The following is a 12,374-nucleotide window of genomic DNA, read 5'->3' as shown; positions in this document are numbered from 1 at the left end:
ACCTGCTTCTCCCAGGAGCTGTCAGTGTAAATTTTGAGGTTTTGTGGGTTTTTTCCCCCAAACTGAGAGACATCGATGTTTAATTAAGACTTGGCCAGATTAGGGACTTCACTTAACAAATGCAGTTTGGTCTGCCATAAACTATGGGATCTCTTAATTCATGTTGTAGCTGCTGTGGAGAAGTAGAGGCCTGTGGAGAATCCTGTGGGATACATTTGTCCGTGTTGTCCAGTAGGGTAGGATTTGTACATTCGGGGATGATGAATAGAGTGTTTTCTTTGGGGAGAAAGAGAGAGATCACTGTCTGTGAAATTTGCCCCCTTTTTGGTGCAGCCTGAGTTCACTGACCTTGGTATAGTGTAGCGTGGGCCTTTCTGTTTACACAGGCCTTCCTGAGAAAGTGGAGGAGTTGGGTTATTGGATAGGTCTGTAATGCCTCCGGAGGACTTGATAAGCACACTGCATCAGCTGACCTACAAAGGAACATAATGTCCTCAACGTATTAACGCAGGATTGTAGAGATTGCTTGATTTTCAGGAAAATGGTTCCCCATGGTTCAGCTGCCAGCTTGGCTGGCTGTTTTTTCAGCAAGTGATGTGTGGTATGTGACCTGTGTAAATACATCTGTACAAGTGACGCAGACAGGGAAACTAGGATGTAACCTACAACAGGCAAGGTGGCTTCCTTATTGACCTGCGGATGTGTGTGAAATTTAGCAACTACCAGACCAGGTCTGAAAATCATCTTACGATACTAATCTCTCTGGTGTCAGTGGGAAATTCTCTGTCAGACCGTTTTTTACATGGAGCTGAGAAAAGCAGATACTCCAAGAAATGTGCATTGTTAGGGAAGTGGGGACATTTCTAAGATATTTTGATTTCCTGCAGGAACTGATCAAGGAAACTTAGTTGTTTTAAACGGCAGTGGTCCCAGGTCTAGAGTTTACAACCATGTTGCTACAAATGTCTTGGTAATGAGTGGCTTTTAAGTAATAAGCATGAAGTTGTAAAAGTGGTAGGACTTACACTAACAGTAAGTGTTTCTGAGCATATTACTCCATTTATAACCCTTTTATTAAAGGGTTTTAAATAGAAATCAAGGTTAGGTTTTTACTGCACCTAGGTGTTTGTTTTGAGCATTTGGGTCTTTATGAAGACTGAGTCTATGAAGTTATTTGTGGTGCATTTCTTGTGAGGAAGTTACCCGTGATGGATCTTGTGGAAAAGTCTAACCTTAATAGCATGGTAGATCTGTATGATTATTTACGATTCAATTATGACATGGGATGAAAAGACAGTTCATCAATTGCCTTTTTTCGTTACCTAAGATTTGCAAAGTATTTGAAAATCCTAAAACTGTCCTAACCAGTGTTCACCTGTGGGTTAGAAACTTTGTAATACAAAAATTTCAGGTGAGTTTTAAAAGCATATGTGAACTAGCCATGTCTTTTTCTTTCTCCTTATGTCACTCACAAGATACAGAGGATTGAATTTCAGATTCCCCGGGAATAGCTTTCTTATTTTACCATCTTAAATTCAGTGAGACCTCTTCTAGGCCTTCACATATCTTTTTTTTCTTCATAAATGGCTTGCAAAGAGTAACGGTAGAGTACATGACTTACTTAGGAAGCATGCTTTGTATTTCTTTTCTGCCATCAAGCTGCCACAGGGGGGAGTAGAAGTTTGGGAAGGACTGTGCTGCCCAAGTAGCCACCGAGGCAAGTGTTGTATTCCACATGCATGCCCTGGCCAGTGCCTTACGGGGAGAAGAACGGACACAGAAAAAGAGTGGATGTGCTACAAATGAAAGGGTTGGTTGGAGGAAGGAGCTGGAGGGTTTCTGCAGCTGGGACAAGCTGAATGGTTCACTGCCTTGCAAAACCACGCTGTTTTTCTTACTCATTCCAACTAGCTTTTCTGTTCAGATGTAAGGGGAATATGTGACTGAATTATTTTCCTTCCTCAGGAGGGAAGATGACACGTGGGAGTTGTACAGTACTTGCAAAATCCCTGTAGTTCTGAGGAAAGGCTTTTCCCACGTTAGGACTATTTGCTAATGAAGAAAAAATGCTAGGCAGAGGCAAGGCATCTTTGCAAGGCAGAGAACACAGCAAGGAAGGTTTTGCCAACTTGATAGAAAAGGGTTGTTCTTGTGGCACTGTTCGTGTTGGTGAAATCCACTGTCTGCTTAACGCATGAGTGGCTGGACTCTCTGTAGGTCCTGCGCAGCGGGGATGGGGAAGGGGGATGCGTAGTTCATGCCTTGGACCCAGCTGCAAGGTTACTCTCTGGTCCCATGTCTGACCACAGCTGCTCTTGCAGTGCATGGTCTGCGGTAGCAGGGCGGCTGTCGGCCACCGTCCTGCCCTGCCAGTGGGCCTGGTGCAGTTTTGAGGAGGAGGGATGTGGGCAGAGGTGGGGATGTAGGTGTGAGAGTGGAAGGAGTGGGCTGGGGTTTTGGAGTAGTGCAGCATGACAAGAGGGTGGAAAGGGGCTTACCCCTCCTGTCATCTTCCCACCCACGTGCTGGATTTGAGCCTATACCCAGAGACAACCAGCCATGGTGCTGAGTAGGAAAGAGTAAATAGGGCTGAAGAGAGAGGTTCACCTATGTGTTTGTGTGGGAAGGGTTGGGGGGAAGACACAGAAGGAAGTAGAGGAAATTGTGAGGAGAGCGGTGTAGATGAACCAGCCAAGGATGAGGTGGGCTTGGCAGCTTCCTTCCCACCACCTTCACAGCGTTTTACCACCAAGAAACAGTGTTCAGGTCTGTTCAACCACGGGTGAACTCATTTGCCAGAAGAAGAGAGGACATGTGTCTGCAGCGGAGTCCAGGTGCTCCTGTTCTGAGCACCTTCTGATCACAGTCTCCGTTTTTCCTTGCCCCACTGCACTCAGGAACAGGCTGCGTTGAGGGACACGGTGGAGTGACTACAAGTTTTCTGCTTTTTGGGTCTGTGTTCGGGAGTTTTATCATTGGACAACCTAGTCAACAATTTTTGGGAAAGAATGAAGTAATTTTCAGGAACTACTTAATGATCAGGAAAGCAACTGACAGGAGTGAATCAGGCACATTTTCTTTTATAAAATCCTCCAGATCTGTGTGCACAGATCTGTAATGAGATAGAGTAAGCAAGGAAAAAGGAAGAATTAAAGGAGAAATGCAAAAATCACATTTATGTTTCTGTAACGTCTCATGAGAAATAACAATGCTGTGTATTACTTGCTAAATGTGTTATTTTAGAATGCAGAGGAAAATACAGCAAGCAGGTCTTTGCTTTTGATTTTAATGGTGAAAGTAGGATGGGAAGGAAAACAATTCTTTGGGTGAAATTTTTCTGTGCTTTTTGTACATCTGTGATTCCTGGACTGTTGAACGATCATCAAATGGAACCTGGGAGGAATCCACAGTCTTTGTGTATAGTATATTGATAAATTCAATGGCTGTTCCACAACCTTATGCCTAACATACACAAAAAAAGAGAATTAATGGTCCAGTTTCCAAATAAGACATAAGGAATTTGTTTACGCTTTTGGGAGGTAATGTATCTAGGTTTGAGTGGAACTATGTTAAGTATATTGAAAGTCTCAGGGACTGCAAGGCTGGCTTTTTTCAACAATAAATATCTAAGATAACAAGAACATTTATACATTTGGCAAACTTTTGCCTAAACCTCATGTTTCTTGTTTTTTCTTAGGGATGGTTGTTATAAATTCAGGGAGTTAACCAGAGATAAAAATGCAAACAGAAAAAGATAAATAAATGCAGAGCAACTTTGAAATTTTCCCTTAGTTCCAATGATGCATGAGTTAGTTACAGAAAGAATTAAAGTCAGAAACATACTGAAAGTTGTACCACAGTTTATTGCACTCACCCGGACTCTTGCAGTTATAAAAACCTGGAGAACACTGACCTGAGTCAGTGTCACATAAATCACTTTTAAAGATACCTACACTTCTGTCCCACTCTTCCTAAAGCACTTCCAGCTTGGTTTGTCAAAGCTTTTTTCCTAGAACATTTGCTGAGGAAATTGGCAACGAAGTATGAGTATGTAAAAGAATAAAAAGGCAGGCACCTAACAATGTAAAAACCTAGACCCTGGTTAGAGTGTCCAGAGAAGGGCGACGAAGCTGGTGAGGGGTCTGGAGCACAAGTCTTATGAGGAGCGGCTGAGGGAACTGGGGTTGTTCAGCCTGGAGAAGAGGAGGCTGAGGGGAGACCTCATCGCTCTCTACAATTACCTGAAAGGGGGTTGCGGAGAGGTGGGTGTTGGTCTCTTCTCCCAAGTGACTAGAGACAGGACAAGAGGAAGTGGCCTCAAGTTGCACCAGGAGAGATTCAGGCTAGATATTAGGAAAAATTTCTTTACTGAGAAGTGGTGAAACACTGGAATAAGCTGCCCAGGGACGTGGTGGAGTCACCATCCCTGGAGGTGTTCAAGGAGCATGTGGACGTGGCATTGTGGGACATGGTTTAATGGGCATGGTGATGTTAGTTGATGGTTGGACTTGATGATCTTACAGGTTTTTTCCAACCTTAGTGATTCTGTGATTCTGTGAGTGCTTTTGCAAAGTACAATGTCAAGATACTAATTCTGGACATTGTGTGTGTTTTGTAACATTTGAAGAAACAATACGTGTACAAAGACAAAACCAAGAGCAAAACCAGCATTATGTGGTTTGTAAGTCCAGAACCCTTTCTATGGCTTTTCCATTTTCATCACTTTATTCTTTTCAGGAAAAAAAAAAAAAAAAAGATTTAGAAGTTTGAGGGAAATTACAGCAATCCTTTTTGGGGATTAATTAAGACATCCAACACTTCGACTAGATGTCTTAGCCCTTCTATTTCTACTCTTCATCATGGTTTAGGACTAATGGACAGCATAGTTCCTGTAGTGTAACTGAATCATTCTTTTAGTTGAAGAGGTATAGTTGTGCATTTCTGGTGCTAGAGTTCACAGGTTCATTCCTGCAGAAACTTCATTTTACATTATGTCCAGAGATGATTAATAATGCATTTTTGACGTTTGAAAAATCTTATTTTATTATGATGTGATTCCAGCAAGAAAACCACACATGCTGTATTTCAAGCCAAATTAGCTGATGAATGGATGAAGTGTCTAATTTTTGTTTCTTGAAGCCCACCATAGCAAATCCTGCCAAAGTTATGTTTTTGCTCAAAATTCTTTCATTTTTCCTGCTTTTCCTGCAGATCAACACAGAGCAGTACATTCTCATCACTTAATTATAAAAAAAAAATTAATACACAACCAAAAGAAGCCAAGGTAACAAGAAGTTCTGTCCCACAGATGTTTACCAATAAAGTCAAGCAGGAACATAGTTGCAGGACTTAGCGCATATGTGATGGTCCTAGACTAAGTGAACCAATGCATTACAGTTTTGGGGGGAACTAAGATGGGAATAACAGGGTGGGTGGAGAGAAAAAAACTCCAAAGGTTAAGACAACAGAGCACCCATAATTTGTGTGATATGGGGCCACAGTATTGACGCCGGGGGACTTCTGGTGAAAATAGACTCAAGGTCTGTGATCATCTTGCCTAATGACTGGTCTTGCTTGGAAGGAAGTTTTGAATCAGTAAGTAAGCATGGGGGCTGAGATAATTGTTAGACATAATACAATACCCAGCTATAGGTAGCTTCAGCAGATTGACCATAGGACAGTGGTGACACTCTGCCTGACCAGCTCTAACATGTCATCACCAGAGCACAAGGGGCAAAACTTTCTTCCTTGCCCACCTCTGCCCTTTGCACCTTGCAAAGTATTCACTTACTTATCAAATCCCTGTTCATTTTGGAAGCTTTGTCCTTTTCCTGACCATTATTTTCCCATTCCTACAGCAATCTGAGTCTCAGTGCCTTTTCACCAGCTTTCCTCGTTTCGTTTGGGTCTTAAGCAAATTGCCACCTCTCAAGCACAGAGGTAAAGCTAGCTGTTGCTCCCTATCACCTTCAGCTCGGGTTCCCACGAACCTGCTTTTTGAGAGGTCTTCTAGATTTGTTCAGCTTGTACAGTAGCTTGCATGATGTTGTTAAAACATCTCTGCTTTCCAAGCTGGAAAGGTCACTGTGTTTCTTTAAAATATTTTGGGAGATGTTTCTGTGGTTTGTCAGATCTAAAAATAAACTGTGATCAACACACTTAAAAATTATGACAGGATTTTTTTTTCAAGAGTATATAAGGCAGTCAGATATTTGTTTTCCTCTTAGGGAACGAGTCAGAACTACAGACAGCCTATGAAAATCCCCTTCAGATCTCCAGGACTTTTTTTTTGGTCTGTGTTTAAAGTTGGGGGCATCTGTCTGCCTATCTATTCATCTGTCTTAGCCAGTTTATACAGCCTATCATTTTCTCACCTGAGAGAAAAAGTCAACAGGAACATTTGAGTCTTTTCTCATTAATTTTCTAGGGCAACTGAGAAGCTTTAATCGAAGTTTGTTTTCATTAGAAGGAGGCATCCTGATGAAGTAGACCCTGTGCATCGCTTGCATTAATTTTCAGCAAAATGAAGCTCAGAAAAAACTTGGAATTCTTTTGTTTCTAAACATGTCAATGTTCTGGTTTGATTTTGGAAGGGAGAAACATTGGGGGAGTTTATTTTGAAATTCACTTTGTGTCAATGACATACTGGTCTTGATTAGCCTGAAAAACACTTTTAAAATTTTCACTTTGAGGGACTTTTTTTAATGTCTGTCACTGTAAGTGAGGCTGAAGAGACATTTGGAAACGCAGTATTCTTCAAGGAGCAGAAAATCCATTTTCTGGCCCACATCAGGGAACACTTAAAAATATTCTATGATTTGTTTAGAACCACTAAAGCCTATTGTGTAAAAGCAGATTTGTTAATGTAGTTTTACTGTTTTCTATCGCTGTAGCTGTTTCTAAAACAAATCCCATTATTGTGAATGTCTGCAGTACAGAGCCTTGGATTGGGTAGGTAGTTCAAAGGCTTAGTGTTGGCTAACAGGCCAGTGAGTTGAACAGATAGGGATCTATCACTGATGACTTCTTTGGAGACCTTCAGCCATCATTCTGTGTCTTCTGTGCTTTTATTTGAGTCCTGTGCTTGAGTACGCTTTATAGTTGGGAGTGTTGGCTAAAGCTTCACTACTTGTAAAGAAACGGTAGTTGTATGTCATGCTTTTCCATTGCTGGGGTTGCAGGGGGAGTTCTGAGACACAGAGCAGGAGGGATTGACTCTAGTCAGAGCTCCTTTGGAGACCTGAGGGTACTAAACTGTTCTCTGATGGCACTTGCACAGGAGGGCCTTACCTTCCCTCACAGCTGCTTCATGACCATTTTGTGTTTATCCAGTTTCATCTAAGTATCCCTACAGAAAGGGTCTAACACTGAATAGCTCTCCAAAGCAGTTGTAATTGGGTTTCTGCCATAACCCCTCAAGCATCTCCCAGAAGGGTGACGTGCCAGGGACATTTTCAGAGGGCTGAAGTGTGGGCTGCATTGCTGGTGCCTGCAGGTCTGAGCTGGTGCAGGTTATTCCTTCAGGGGTTTTCCTGCCCTTCGTAGCAAAGGGCAGTAGCTTTCAGCACTTGTCAGTGTTACCAGCAGTTGCTCTTTCAGACTCACTGCTTTGCAGATTGGCATGGGGAAGAGCTGATGTGGGAGCCTTATCTACCTGATCTACCACCTCCCAAGTGCACAGGTTAGAAAAGTTGCCCTTGCATTTAAAAAGAGAAGACAATGCAGCATGACCTCTCTTTCTGTGCACCGATTTCAATCCCATCCTATTTTAAACCCCGACTTCATCAGTGAGTCTTATCTAACACTGGCAGAAATACAGAGGATGTTGTTTCTCATCAGGACAGAGCCTGCATTTAGCTTTCTTTCAAGTGGTGCAATAAAATATGGGAATAGGCTTCAGCTTCCCATGTTTTAATTCTTCTTTTTTAATCCCTGTTTTCATTTTCCAAACTATTTGGATCCGAGAAGACATTTTTTCTCTTTCCACTTCTGATTTGTTTGTTGGAGCACTGCCTGCTTACCCTATTTGGATGTCAAGAGACTCTCTATTTTTCCATTTCTGGGATAGTCATTCACGACTCAGTGTTTCTTGTGCAAACCCTCAGAATTTACTGTGTGTTTATTGGTCTCTCACCAACTGCAGTTTCTCTTTTGTAATATTTTCTTTCAAAGTTTCTCTCAGATACTGTTACATAGATTTTGTTCACAAAACAATTCTGTTGTAAGCCTAGGAGTTTAAGTGACTGTCTTTCTAAAGGATCTAACTAATTAGTTAATTAAAATGTAAGGGATTTATATAATTTGTTGAACTAGTAAGTTTAAGACATAATTGATGGGGTAATACATTTTTAATAGTAAACTAGTGTGCAAAGGACAGTAGTTGTGCAGAGTGTTGCAGGAATGCATAGTAAAACACAGCCTCTGTGTTGAAGAGACCATTCTCGGGTCCTGATTTTGACAATTGTGCTGCATAGATTAAGAGCATGTTTGTATAAAAGAGCTTGTAAAATCTGGTAAAATAGGGGAGAACCAATAATCCAGGATGGGTATTTCCTGAGAGTGCAGGTAAGGTGGTTTGACTTCAGGGGTGTTGCAGTTGAAAGGAGAGAGGAGGTTAAGTGTGAGACCGTAGTAGGCAGAGCGTGGAGACGGGAAAGGGGCTGAGCATTATGACGAAGGAAGAGTGAGGAACAGGAGGCGTGTGGCGTAAACTGGAGCAGAAATGGCAAGAAAGGAAGACGCTGAGGGGAAGATCAACAAACTGCAAAGCAGAGAAACATATGGAGGGATGACTGAAAGAGTAGCCCGTGGCGAGTTTTGTACCAGGGCCCATTGCTGTTCCGCCCAATGCCTAGTTAGCTTGGTGCAGGGAAACATTAATGGACTTCACAATTGACTCTTTTCATTTTTACAGCTATGGAAGCTGAAGCGTGGAAGGAAGCTGCAGAAGCAAATAGAAAGCTGGGATGTGCTACGTGTACATGAGAGTAGCCTGGACCACTGAACAGTGCAGTGATGCAGGAGCAGTGGATGGGAACCAGTGTTCTCAGTCCATAAAATGAAATATCTGCCAAATCGGACTTGCCCTATGACTGCATTTCTCATTTTACTTCCTCTCTGTCTTCCATTAAAGTGTACAGCTTTGGGATATGCACTTTTGGGGGGCTGGCTCAAAAAGGAAAACTGCATTTACTCTTCGGTTTGAGTGCTACCCTTTAAGCCTAATTAAGTGGTTCGTTAAATTAGTATAATAATTATGCTTTAGTCATAGCCTAGTTTTAAGCGTAGGCATGAAATGGTTCTTTGCTGAAAATCAGGAATGTTTGGGAATCTTTCTTTTCCTACTGTGGTCCTAGCTGGGTTTTGTCCAGGATGTCCTTAGAAATGGGAGGTCCAGATAGATCATGAGACGATGAGATGGCCTGTGTTTATATCATGAGATGGCCTGTGTTAAGTGGCAGCTGCATGTTTCAGAAGAAAATGCTGGAGGAGATGGCTGAATGTGCCTGTGGACTTCTGGATGCTCATCAGCACCGATTCCAAACTTCCTTTTTGGTTGCTGATCGCTGATTAGCATTATAAAGCAGCACAAAAAAGATAGATAGCTTTAACCACTAAAAATGCTCCCTCTTCCGCTTGCATGGTCTCTCTAGACTAGAATTTTGTAAACAGCCAGTTTCAGTTTTGCTTCCAAAGATCTCACAATCCAGACTTTGGTCCCAACTAGCTATTTCAGGCCAATTTAGAATCTACTGAAAGACGGATTTATAAGGAAAATGTTGACAGATCCTGGCCTCTTGTATCACTGGTGGGAGCCATGATAATAATAATGTCTTCCATCAAGTGTTCAAAGTGGTAGTTTTTCCTTTGGTGCAAACATCAAAAATGTGGACAATTTTGTTTTCCTAAACTTGGACAACATCTGTGTTTCCACCATTTCTGTGGGAATGCAGTACACCCTTTCCCAATTTTATTAAAAACCACCTTCTTGGCTAAAGCGTGTGCCATTGCAAGCCCTTTCATTCCATCTCGTATATCTTGTTCTAGGAAGTTGGAGTCTGCCTATTTCATTTCTCCAGGACTTTCTTACTGTGAGGAGTGTAGATGAGAACTGTGTTTTTCCTCTCAGAATGCCTTCAAGTTGTTTGCCTTCCTAACCTAGACATCTTAAGTGTTTCCAAGTAGTTAAATGACTCTCCAGTGACAGTAATATTTTACTGATACTTATGTTGCTTGTTGGCCCAAACCAGAATCGATTTTAGAGATGATTATAGTGAGCTCTGACATCTGGAAAAAGTTATACTGAAGCCTGGCTGCAGTTTAGTTCTTTACCTTTTGAGACAAGCCTCTTGCATTTGATCTGGGTTGGAAATCTCAAAATCGGCTTTGGATGTGCATGTGGAAAGAAGAATATAAGAGAAAATGCAGGAGGATCTCACTGTTTCCATTGTTGTATATTTTGAATTCTGCTCAGTTGGAAGGAAGGCACCCATCTAATGTCAGTGTAAATGTTGAGGCGGCTTGTCAGTGCAAGGTGAAGTTGCATCTTAAAATGTGTATCCATGTGCTATAGACAAACAATTTGTTCATAAAGCAGTCTTCAGTGCCTGACAGGAAGACTGAGGAAAGATTTCTGTTGGCTCATGGTATTCCACACATAGCAAGAACATGCTTTCCAAAGAAAGAATTAGCTTTTCTCTGAGCAAGAGAAGGGTAAAAGTTACTTACACTCCTCTCAGTTTTGCTTAAGAGTTTGCAAAAAGGATTGGCCTTGCTTACATGCCTCTCGTCACAGATGGAAATAGGCAGGCCATCCGAGGGAGTGGTCTTATTTACATGGAAACTGGTTTACGTTAGAAGAGGAGGCTGGTCCAGCAAAGGTGTGGTTTTATTTACATCCATGCTCTTCCCTTATGATTGGAGGGTGTTTGGAAGGTGTGGTCTCATTTACATCCTGCCTAGACTGCCTTTGGCTCATCTGGATTCAACACTTGCCTGTGGCTGGAAAAGGAAGGAACAGCTGCAAGCAGAATAAAAACGACTGTGTGAAAAAACATGACTGTTTTCTGCCTCTGTTTCTTCAGTGTACGCACTCCTGCTGGTATGTACCTGAAAAGGGAAGGCCACGTTCCTGGGGAGAGGGTTTTGGATCTGTGTAGGTGTGTGTATGTCTGTTCAGGTGTGTGTGTATTTGTAATGCCAAGGTGAACATACCAGGTTTTGTGCTACCCTGGGTGTTGGAGGGTGCTAGAGTTGTTTCTGAAGAAAGGTCAGAAAAGCAGGTTCTTATTTATTGCAAAAGGTTCCTTTTTTTTTTTCTTTTTTTTTCTTTTTTTTTTTTTTTTTTTGAGGTACATACACAACCTTTCAAAGGTGCTGCTGACAGCTCTGGAAGAAGGCCTGTCTTTATTTTGTGTGTGTGTGTGACGTTTCATGTAGTCCCTTGTATCAAAGTGAAGCCAGCGTAAACATGGTAGCAGCATTTTACACAATCTCTGAACTGGGATAGACGACTACAGCACAGAATACGCAGGGCAGTCAGGAATTTGCTACACTACATGCAGTTGCCATGCAAAGGTCTATCCCTTCCTCAACATGTATATAATGTATACTTAACTGTAGGGGCAACTGTACTTTATGCTCAGGAAGCAATTCAGCTGTTACTGCCCTCTCTCTGCATTAACTTTGGGATGCAGATACATTTTTAGCAGAAACTGGACTGGAGCAACTCCTTGCATGTGGATTGTGAAGCACCCAGAAAGTCTTCAAGCCACGGTTGACTTGGTTGGATTGAATTTACTCTTCTGATTTTTCTTCTTCCAGCCATGGTTGATCAGGCACCATCTTGGTGAATTCTGGGCAATAAGAAAGGCAGGAAGCAGAAGAGATAGTACGCTGATTTTTTTTTCTCTTTTTTTCTAAAAAGGAAATTAAAGTATCTTGAATCTACAACAACTTGACAGTTGGTCCAGATGCAGGTACATGAGCATCAGTGTTATTTTCACTGAGAACAGAGCTATCGTGTTGCTTTGGTTGTGAGTGGAAAGTGAACAGAGTCCCTTCGACGTGAAGCTCTGATTTTTAACTGTGTCCAGAAGCACTGAATCCTGAAGGAGCTGCCACCAACGCGCTGGGACTGGCTGTCCCTGCCATGGCTGGGATTACTTTGCTGCAACATGCTGTTGCTCAGCGCAGGGGCAAGGCACTTCCAAGAAGATCGCCTTGTGTGGGCATGTGCAGGTCACAATCCCTTTCTCTAATTCTTCTCACTGCTGCCTCTGCTGCCTCTGATTATACTTCTGTAACTCATGGTAAACATCTAGGCATGAGAGCCTAAAGACACTAACATTTTCAAGTTACAGTCAGAAATCTTT

Source organism: Gavia stellata, chromosome 2 (genome assembly GCF_030936135.1).
Source record: "Gavia stellata isolate bGavSte3 chromosome 2, bGavSte3.hap2, whole genome shotgun sequence".
Classification (NCBI taxonomy): domain Eukaryota; kingdom Metazoa; phylum Chordata; class Aves; order Gaviiformes; family Gaviidae; genus Gavia; species Gavia stellata.
This window is presented reverse-complemented; position numbering follows the sequence as displayed.